The 11,345-nt window shown below is 36.9% G+C and overlaps 1 protein-coding gene across 1 annotated transcript in view; it reads right to left on the bottom strand.

Annotated features, from left to right (window-relative positions):
• rab3ab (RAB3A, member RAS oncogene family, b) overlaps positions 1-10,955 on the bottom strand; it is a 51,128-nt gene extending 40,173 nt beyond the window's left edge. Inside the window, exon 1 of the mRNA XM_056468026.1 lies at positions 10,877-10,955. The gene's annotated coding sequence lies outside the window, so the exon portion shown is untranslated. The remainder of the gene's footprint in view (positions 1-10,876) is intronic.
• Positions 10,956-11,345: the final 390 nt, after the last annotated feature.

Genomic DNA, 11,345 nt, shown 5'->3' with positions numbered 1-11,345 from the left:
TCATGCTAGGTGATCTGTATGACAAGCCCTACCTTCTTGTAAAGGTGTACAAGAATGATGTGTATCTGAAACTCACCACAAAACATACCTAAAGTCAGTGTTTCCCAACCCTGTTCCTGAAGTAGGGTTGGGCGATGTCAACTAATTTGGCATCGTACGATGTCTAATGTGAAACGTCACTATGGACGATGGCATCGTTGCCATAGGCAGTGGTGAATTAATTATTTATGAATAATTATTTAATTCATAAAGAATTAATTATTTGTAGCCTACCCCTTCAACTACCTGACCCGCATGGTCTTTGTCTTCCCCATAACCAAATCATTCATTCATTCATTTTTTTTCCGGCATAGTCTCTTTTTGAATCCGGGGTTGCCACAGCGGAATGAGCCACCAACTTATCCTGCACATGCCCTTTCAGCCTCAACCCATCACTGGGAAACATCCATACACACTCAATCACACACATACATTACGGACAATTTGGCCTACCCATTTCACCTATACCACATGTCTTTGAACATGTCGGGGAAACCGGAGCACCCGGAGGAAACCCACATGAACACGGGGAGAACATGCAAACTCCACACAGAAACGCCAACTGACCCAGCCTAGGCTCGAACCAGCGACCTTCTTGCTGTGAGGCGAACATGCTACCCACTGCACCCTTTAACCAAATCATAAATAAATAAAGATAAGTTACACACAAATTACCCCGTCAATCACTTGTTCCGCGGGACTCTGGCATGAATAGGCACAGTGATCTGTGTCGTTATAATGGCGTTGACAAACTTGGTTGGTAAAAAAGGTGCAAGACTAATAGCAACCAACCAACAATATGTGAGATTTAGCTAAAATGACTAGGTACAAGTGTGAAAGCGAAAGATTAAAGCAGTGTACCGACGCTGTGACACGTTACCTGATAGATTTAAAAGACCGAAGAGTTGTTAGACAACAATCTAGCTAAGTGAAAGCATCTTTCAAAAATGCATTAACTGAATAAAAAGTTCTGCCTAGCTACTAACAGTAACGTCACATCATCAACATTGTTATGCCAGCAGTCAATCACCTAAATTAGTATAACATTAATAGCTAAATAAACACACACATTCAATTACAATGAAAACAGTATTTTTTTCTGCAGTATCCTAAATAAATCTTAAACATTAAAAATGCTTTTACATCAGCTGTATTTACAAATATAGCCCCCGAATACCCTAATAATAAACTATGCTTATTAAGAAATTATTAAAAAACTGCTTATTTTTACATAGCAAGATGCTACAAAACTGTTTTAAAAACACAGTTAACTCCCAAAACACAGTTAACTCATTTATGCCAATGCATTAATCAGAAATCAAAAACATTATCTCATTTAACTGCATTTTTTCAGCTGCAGGGGGCACAATAAACCAAGAAAGATCCCGACTTCTGCCAGAAAAGGCAAACATGTTGATTTTCCTCCAGAAGAATAGTTAAAAACTGAAAGTCAGTTTCCTTTTTTTTTAAAATTGTTTTACAATTATTGGTTTCATTTTATTATACTTTAAAAAGGTAATAATTCAACAAAGTGTTGTTGATTCTGTTTCATTTGTTTATTTTTTTCATATAAATCAAAACAAAAAGTACTGATAAGAGAACCGTTAAAGTACCGAACCGATAAGTGGTATCGATAAAAGTAGTAATACTGTTAAAACCTTAACGAAACTCATCCATAGACGCGACCCAGTGGTACATCTCTGATAAACTGTCCGACGTGCACTGCTCACTGGGGTTTTGTGCTCAAGGCACCCGCTGACTGCCTGGAGCTCAGACATGTGCATATGCTGCAGCGCATGCCTGTGTGTGTGGTCAAGTGATGTGTGTTTTCAGCGATACAGTGTAAAAGGAGGGCTTTTCAGACATGCTAGATGAAACGCCAGTGTGGACGTTTTAGTTCTAAAATGCCATTTTAAAACTTAGACAAATTGGCGAAAAAAATTTTCACGAGTGGGTTGCTGCTGCGATGGGGGCGGGGCGGAGGATCGCGATGCTGGCTCAGCATCGTGATGTTTATTAGCCATCGGCGATGGACGATGGCATCGTCTAACGACCCAACCCTATCCTGAAGGCACACTAACAGTACACATTTTCAACCACTTCCTAATCAAACACACATTAGAAGAGACTCTAAAACCTGAAATTAATGGGTCAGATAAGGGAGACATTTAAAATATGTACTACTGGTATGCCTCCAGGAACAGGGTTGGGAAACACTGTCCTAATTAATGTACTTCAGCTTTGCAAAAATATACACAGCACTAGGGCTGGGTGATCCATCGAGTTAAATTGAAACCCCCGATAAATAAGAGACTAGGATGAAGGACGAAGGAATGAATTGTTATTTTGACGTTCTCTGATGTGAAGAGGCTTTTACTTAGTACTTATTTAATAACACTGTAAAACGTCACCTTGTATAACCTAAATGAATAACATGAAACACTTAAATAATTATATTAATATTGATTAATCATTAATTCCTCTTTTTCTGTAAGACAAGTACCAGTCCGGATGCTGAAGGTGAGCAGGAAAGAAAGTTACAGAGCTCTGGAGGACAAATGTAACATGAGCTTGTTGGATGTGTGTATCACAGTGACTCAACAAACTAAGGAAGATCAGCCGGGGATCAAGTGGAAAACAATAATCAGATCTTACGGACGTCTGACAGACACGCTTAGCTAAAAAGGAAAGAAAATGCTGAAGAGCTGAAACATTGTTCAAGTGTTTCACAAGGACAGACGTTTGATTCTTATCTCAGGAAGTACTCTCTCAATCCATTACACTTAGAATCTTTTACACCTATTTTTGACTGGGGAAGTGAAATGTTAAACTGGACAGATGTTCTTTAAAGTAAGCCATGTCATACATACAAAAAGACTAAATTTGGAACGGCATGTATATTGTGCAAGTAAGTATTAGGGTTGGGTCGATAGACGATGCCATCATCCATCGCCGATGGCCGTTAGACATCCGCCCTGCCCCCGTCGCAGCAGCAACCTGCTCGCTAAAAATACACACTTAGGCCATGTGTCATTAAAATGATCCATGTCCACACTGGCGTTTCATCTTGCATTCTGAAAAGCCCTCCTTCTACACTATACCACTGAAAACACACATCACATGACCACACACACAGGCATGAGCTACAGCATACGCGCACATCTGAGCTCCAGGCAGTCAGCAGGTGCTTTGGGCACGAAACCCCAGAGAGCAGTGCACGTCGGACAAGGTTTACCGGTTTACCAAGGATGTACCATTGGATTGCGTCTTACTATAGTTGTTAAACGTGATATTTAGACGTGACTCTTCTGTCTTTTGAATCTATCAGGTAACGTGTCACAGCATCAGTATACTGCTTTAATCTTTCGCTTTCACGCTTGTACTTAGTCATTTTAGCGAAAACCTCAGATACTGTTGGTTGGTTGCTGTTAGTTGTGCACCTTTTTTACCAACCAAGTTTGTCGACACCATTATAATGACACAGATCACTGTGTGTAACTGTAATCTGTTTATTTATTTACTGTTTATTTACTTATGGTTTGGTTATGGGTAAAACAAAGACCATGCGGGTCATATAGTTGAAATGTTAGGCTACAAATAATTCGTTATGAATTAATTCATTATTCATGATTCATTAAACATTATTCAATGTTTCACATTAGACATCATACGATGCCAAATTGGTCGACATCACCAAAACCTAGTAAGCATACTATCAGAATACATTGAATTTTTAAATGAATTCTTTTGGAAACTTTTAATACACAGTTATTTATTAATTATTATGTTATTTGTTTGGCATGTAAAACAGTACAGTATCATTTGTGCGGATGGATAAACAGTCCATGTGGTGCAAAAGAGCAGTGCAGATGAGTTCCACTTATTTTACTTATTATATCTAACATTTATCGAACATGTTTTTAATTGCTTTTTAGGGGGAAACTGTATTTAAATAATTATCATTATTTTTAAATTCCCAGCCCTGGTGTGTAGCTAACACCATGTCCTTTAACTACAAGTTAACTACAAGTGATGTGACGCACAACATGTGATAAAAGCAATCTTTTCAACGCTAAAAGCAGATTTTATTCTAACTATCTGCGATGGCGACATGCAAAATTTTTATTTTAGAAATGCTTTCTATTTCTGTAACGTCGCAGAACAACAGGACATACTACTATGACAGGGCTATTCAATTAGTTTGTCATCCCAAATGAGGGGCCGGAGAGATATGACTTGCAATATGAGTGATGACAACAGCACATACGAGCCCATATGTTGTATTTTTGCTCTTTAGGACACCCATGTTGTATTTTTTTTTTTACATCAAAATGATAATAAATTGTATTGAAACTAATATCACTGCATTGTACAATAGGCTCTTTTTTTTTTTTTTACAAACATTCAAATGCTATATTTCAAAAGCAGTGCATTGCTAAATAGGCTTCTTCTATATTCAGACACATTCATATGTTATGTTCTGAACTGCATAACAATTAGGGATGCAACAATTATAGATTTTGGCTTTACGATTATATAGTCTAAAGAATAATCATGTTTCACGGTTATCACGTCTAATGTAAATGTAAGCTTTATATTAGATAAGTATTTAAATGAATGGTTGTTATCATCTGTGTTCATACATACATAATCATTTTAAGAATGTGTAATAATTCGTCTGACATATCTTTTGTTCATTGCACTGAAAGCCACACACCACTCTCACCGCTACGGCGTGAGATGTTTTCTACTCTGTGCATCTGGAAGACGAAAGCGCATCGCTCCGCTTGCGCATGCATATTGGCATACATTCTAATATTGGAAATAACGAACTTGCGTGCGGAAAAGACGCGATCTGTGAATGGCCCGCTGCTATATTAAATCCAGTGTGTGTGCGTATTAGCCTCAGTGTATAAGTTCTGAACTTTAAACTAGCGTACAGGTGGCATAACTTTGTTTAGTTGCAGCAGTTTCGTGCCGTGCAACAGAAACGCGGCGTTTAAGCTTAAGTGTCCAAATGTTTTCGGCTGCTCGCACCACTCACTCAATGTCAGGTGACTCTGCACAGCCTTCAACTGAAGCTCGTTCTGTATTGAACAGACGCACATCACTTCATAACTATAGTGGCTGTTTTATGACTGAACTAAATTTATTTTTGATGTCTTATGATGACTATTTGGAGGGCCGGAACAAATTGCCGAACTTGCCTTGCGGGTCGCCAATTGAATAGCCCTGTACTATGACAATGATTACCTCAGGTACTGATTATGTGCTTTATTCAGGTGTCAAATGCTCCCAATGTGAGTTTAAATACCAATTTATGGGACACTTATTGCCATACTACTGAAAGCAGTGGCAGATAGTTGACCTCAGATCTTGAAAATAAAATAACTAGCAGACGGTTTGAAAATGAAGTCAGAACTGTGATTCAGTGCAAACCAACAACACCAGTCACACAGTAGCATATTAATAATGTTAAAGAGGTTTAATATGTATTAGATTAAAAACCTTTATCATTTTGTTGGTAAAGCAGTTTTGTTGGAGTGTAGTGGCTGGTATTTAAATGTTTCTGTCACATATGGTGCAGACAGCCAAATTGCTTGTCACTGGAATCTTGTCGCGTCGCTTGTTGTGGTGTTACTGTCCCCCCAAACTACAGTACACATGATTGGACTGTATATTTTCCTTGTAATAAATGAACTTATGATTCATTGTTTTATCAGATCATCAAATTTAAAGCCATATATTACCGTTCAAAAGTCAGTATTATAAAATATAAACAGAACACTGTTACCATTTTAAAAGTGTTTTCTATTTGAATATATTATAACATTTTATTATGTTTCTGTATTTGTAAAAGCTGAATTCTCAGCATCTAAAGCAGGATTCTGCAGAAAACGTAATAATATGCTGATTTGCTGCTCAAGAAACCTTTCTTATTCTTATTAATTGTTAAGAGATTGTGTGCCATGCGATAGCACAACATTTAAATTGACAATATTTCTTGTCTGTCGATATTTCCCTACTGCATTCCATAATTCATACTCAGAAAGCGGAACTGAAGTGACATTCATTACAAGATGAATAGGTAAACAGATTATACATTTCATCGTTGAGGATTTCTTAAAAATAGTATGTAAAAATTCTCATCTAGTTCCAGTGAAACCATATGTGTTTCACATTCTGAGCAAGCGATCTTAATAGATATATAAATAGAACAAATAACAGCAAATGTATCTATGTATTTAGTATCATGATAGCACTCATTCATAGTAAAAAACAGAAATTCAGAGCTGATATTTCATCTTATTTCAAACATTCCATTAAAAAGTCATTGAAGAACTTTGTTCATCACTACATGAAAGGCTTTCATCATCACAAGGAGAGGCTGAGCACATACTACAATACTATATTTCTTTGCTTTCTATTTTTACAATATATAATATGCAGACTTATATACATGTATTAGTGCATCACAAGCAAAATAATGTCTATTAGGGATGCAACGATTATAGATTTTGGTTGTACAATTATAGTCAGGAATAATCACGGTTTCACAGTTATTATTATTCTCGCGGTGCCCACTCACGCACCGTGTGCACGTCTCTCACAATGGACCCTAACATACACCCTGCGAAATAAGGCTCAAGACGTGTTTTTCGCGATTTGTTGCTATTTTCAGACCAGCGCAACCCTAATTTTCATGTTTTGCGCCACGATGTTTAAATAGCAAATTCATTTGATATCTAAAAAAAAAACACCTCCTTGCCTTCATGTCGGGCGGCTATTTTCAGTTTATTCATGACAATTTGCATTTGTATAATGTTATTATTATTAGAAGTATTATTTATTATATGCATATTTATATTTGTTTTATTAAAAACGAGTTTAGATTTGTCCACCTGTCAGGTTTTGGAGAGATATGCATCACCATATAGGGCATAAGAACAGGATGCGTGTTTGGATATAGCTCCGTTTTTTGACCACACTGCGTTATTATTGTTCATTTATTCCTTAGCTGAAAATTAGAGCTGAATTCAGAAATTGTTTAACAAATCTTTGCGCTTAACAAACAAAATTATATATGTAGGCTTATGGATATTTTCAGTGGAGCGTATACAACACCATTTCCTTATCCACAAAAGTAAAGAAGTAAAGAGTAAAAGTAATGTAAAGAGAAAGTAAAGAGGCCAAATGGAGGAGGCTCGTTATTTATCCTCGCACAGAGGTTCTGTTAAACTGTTCTCACGCTAGTGAAGCATTGAGTTTTTCCACTTACAAAGTCCGTCATTTAAATAGCAAATGTGCCATGGCGTGACGCAACTGACTCTTAAGAGATGAGACTCTGATTGGTTTAATGCATGTTATTCTCAAACACACTCCTAACTCATTAAGAGAATAAGCATGACCCTGTCAGATCATGCGCCATGGAGCATACTGTATTTTTCGATACTTAAAATAGTAAAAGTGGATTCAGACACGCCCTTAATGCTTGTTGTGCCATGCACTTCAGACTTTGCGCCTAGATTGTTTAAATTAGAGCCCAATAGGTGCACGCAAGCCGCTCGCCTCCATTGGAAATAACGAACTTGTGCACGCAAAAGATGCAATATGTGAACGGCCCTTAATTAATAGCCTCAGCCATAGTTAATCCAGTGTGTGTGGGTATTAGCCTCGGTGTACAAGCTCGGAACTTCAAAGTTGGCATAACTTTGTTTGTTTGCAGCAGTTTTGTTCTGTGCTGAACCGTGACGAATTAAAGCATGGTTACCAGTGAAATAGGTTAATCGTTGCATCCCTAGTCAATTGTGATATCTTGTCTTCATTTCTTCAAAGAAACACTTGAAATTATAGCTTAAAAAAATAAAACGTTTCGACTTATGAAGACATTTGGGTTGAATTGTTGTGTTTTAATGAGCTGTTCTATTTATTTTTGGAGTGCAGCAGTGGCAGTGTTCCAAGTTTTTTTTTTTTACCCAGTTTTGAGTAACATAAAAGTAAGCAAAGTTAATTTTGTTTACATCTATTTGTGAGTTATAAGTGCATTTGAGCGATAATTCTGTGTAGACTGAAAGGCATTTCTTTCAATATGTTCATGTATTTTCAACTAAAACAGAATATTGTGTAGGGGCGGGCTTTCTTTTTGGCCAGCATTTCCTCTGCATCCGAATAGCATACTTCCATACTATATAGTACGCTAAAAACTGTATGCGAGCTAAGTAGTATGTCCGAATTCATAGTATTCAAAAAATCGTATGTGAGAAGTAATCACCCAATTGCTACTACTTCCGAGATTCTGAAGTGTGCATCAGATGCACGCTGCACTATACCATGATGCTCCATGAGAAAATTCATGAAGGGGAGTGAAGCGACGCAACTCAAGAGGGTAGGTCACGTAATCATGACAAAATGGCAGATGTAGTACCATTCATACTGCTCACATTCATACTGTCTAGAATGTCGCTTTTTTAATGGCCGAGTAGTACATTTAAATTCAAATGCAGTACCTACTGAGTAGTAGGTGATTTTGGACGCCGCCTAGGGCTTTCACAAAAAGGGGTGTGGTTAGGAATATTGTGACTGAAGCCGCCAAACTGATGTCAACAAAAAGGACCAACACTCCAAATATGGAAACAAATGGTCAGACATTCATTGAAGATTAACAAAACATTTTTTTTCAGTGAATTAACTTACACAGATGAATGGTTCACCTAAAGAAAATATTAACTAAATATTCTAAATAAACACTGTGAGATTTGATTTCCCAGGGAGTTTAAAACATATTCTATTCAGATTCTAATTCAGTGCAATATGATCTTTAGACTGAGGTAAAATGGTTATGACTGATGTGAAAACAGAATGTTCCGACAACCGTAAAACACCAGATTTCTAATTTAAGTTTAATTAGCTTCAATGAGAGCTTTGAACTAGCCTCACGTTCATCAAAATCAATACAACTTTTACCAGACACAGCTAAACTAAACAAAAAGGCTTCTCCTCAGGAGACCCTGATTTGCGATTCAGCACATCACGTCTGGTGTGTCTGAAAGATTCACAGAACACCAAAGCATCCTAAAGTCAGGATCTCTTCTGATAACAGAGGGCTTGAGCTGACTAAAAATAGAGGCTAACTTTTAGACCAGCTGCTCTTTCAGCCTGACAAAAACATTCTGCCGGACAGCCTTAGGGAGGGGGGACTGAGAGAACATCTTTATGAGTATATCTTGAGGAAAAAAAAAGCAGCAATTACACTACAGGAAATGCTCGGGCTGTGCTCCAGTAAGCACTTTTCTCTTCCTTTAGACACAAATCCTCAATAATGCAAAGGTCTGGGTAATCAAGACTGACAGAACTGGTCACTGTGTGGTCAGAGCTGCTCTGTCCAAGAACTGTCAAGCTGATTTGTTTCAAAATCCTCATTTTAGCATTCAAAATAAAAAAACATTTTCAGCACAAACACTTAAATTAAATTGATAAAACCATTGCCAAATGCAGGGGGGGCATTAAGGGCATACAGCGCTCAGCATATATGAGTACACCCCACACAAATCTCTCATTTTAATGAATATATTCTATAGGAAGCTTTACAATATTATATTTGTGCATATACATTAGATTAGTCAGTACTGAAGCCAAATCTGGAGCTTATCGAACAAAATAACTTATGATAACGATACAAAAAATAGTACACCCAAATTTATATGTAAGGGAAAATATTAAATACAAATTTGAAAAGAGCAAAAATCAAGAAAAAAAAAATTGTTATTTCAAATTATATAAGTAATTTATTTTGCTATATTTCGCATGTATTTAAAAGTATTATCTTTATATTTCTAAAGATGTTTGGTGACTAAAATATTTTAATAAATATATCTGTTTAATAAATCTGTTCTGTTAAAATGCACCAAAATATATGACCTATAATCATTGAGAAATGGATCAACATATAAATTTTCAAAATGGGGTGTACTCATTTATGCTGAGCACTGTAGTTCACACCAAAATAAAAATGTACACAATATTTACCTCAAGTGATTATAAACCTTTATGAGTTTCTTTAAACATTTAAGAAATATTTTGAAAAAACCTTTAACCATTGACTTCCATAGTAGGAAAAACAATTGAAGTGAAAAAACAGGTTTACAACCTTTTTCAAAATATCAGCTTTTGTGTTTAACCGAAGAAAGAAACTCATAAAGGTTAAGTGAATGAGAAATTAGTAAACTACCCCTTTAATGACCAAAACACTGCAGTTTTACTGAGAGATGAAGGAAAATCTCCGAGACTAAAGCTACAAAACGGATGTGCAGCATCATAAATGCTCTATGTCGGAATGTAATCAGTAGACAATACAATGTTTCGCGCATAGAATATAACATTACAATGCAATATACGGTAACGTATTTAATATTAAAGAAAAGTATAGCCAGCAAACGGCCTGAGCATTCTTACATAATAGGAAACAGCACATGCAACACTGCTGCTGCTGCGGATGATATTTTCACCTGATTCACCATCTTCTGAGATGATGCTAAAGAGCACGGCGGCATGAAATCATCGTTATTCTCTTTGGGATATCAACGAAAAGGCAAACAATCACATGAATCGGAGCAATGTAAGATCTCCGCTTTAAAAGCGCTGTGGCAGATGTGTATTTCATAGGAAATATAAATAGAACCGTATAGGATGCGCGATGTCCATGTCAAATGAAGGTTATTCTTTCTGTATTCAACGCAAATTTTCGCAACTTTACCAATGAAAAACACACATATACAGCAAATAGTTCGATGTATTTATCATAAAATATCTAAAACGCGTATTACTTGCACTGTCTTACCGTTAAAAGCCGTTTTAAGCGTCTCTTACGCCAATACTGCGCCTCTTCCAACACCTGCAGACACTTTGACGTCACTTGAAAGGAGTGACGCCAGCAGGGGGCGGGTTCAGAGGTTTGATTGACGGCTGGGAGAACTCATATTGAAAATGCAATCCCACCCACAGGACGTAAAATATGCAGGACGTTTTAAAGCCAGCATCATTCATTATTCAGCAACGTGGCTTCGGCCTCTCCATAATTAATCAATTAAAACGGTCGTAGAAAATGAGCCGCTGACACAAGGATTTGTTTACATTAGCGGTGCAGGTCAGTGTTCTTTGCGCCACACTGACATGTAACCAATGTTTGGCTTTTTATTGTTCATGCACCTTATTACAAATCACCCTGGCGACTATAGTATGATAGTTGTTATTGTTGTAAAATCATCATTTGTTAAGGTAAGAATATATTTATGGAGGTTTATTCCTCT

Source organism: Danio aesculapii, chromosome 11, assembly GCF_903798145.1.
Source record: "Danio aesculapii chromosome 11, fDanAes4.1, whole genome shotgun sequence".
Classification (NCBI taxonomy): domain Eukaryota; kingdom Metazoa; phylum Chordata; class Actinopteri; order Cypriniformes; family Danionidae; genus Danio; species Danio aesculapii.
This window is presented reverse-complemented; position numbering and strand designations above follow the sequence as displayed.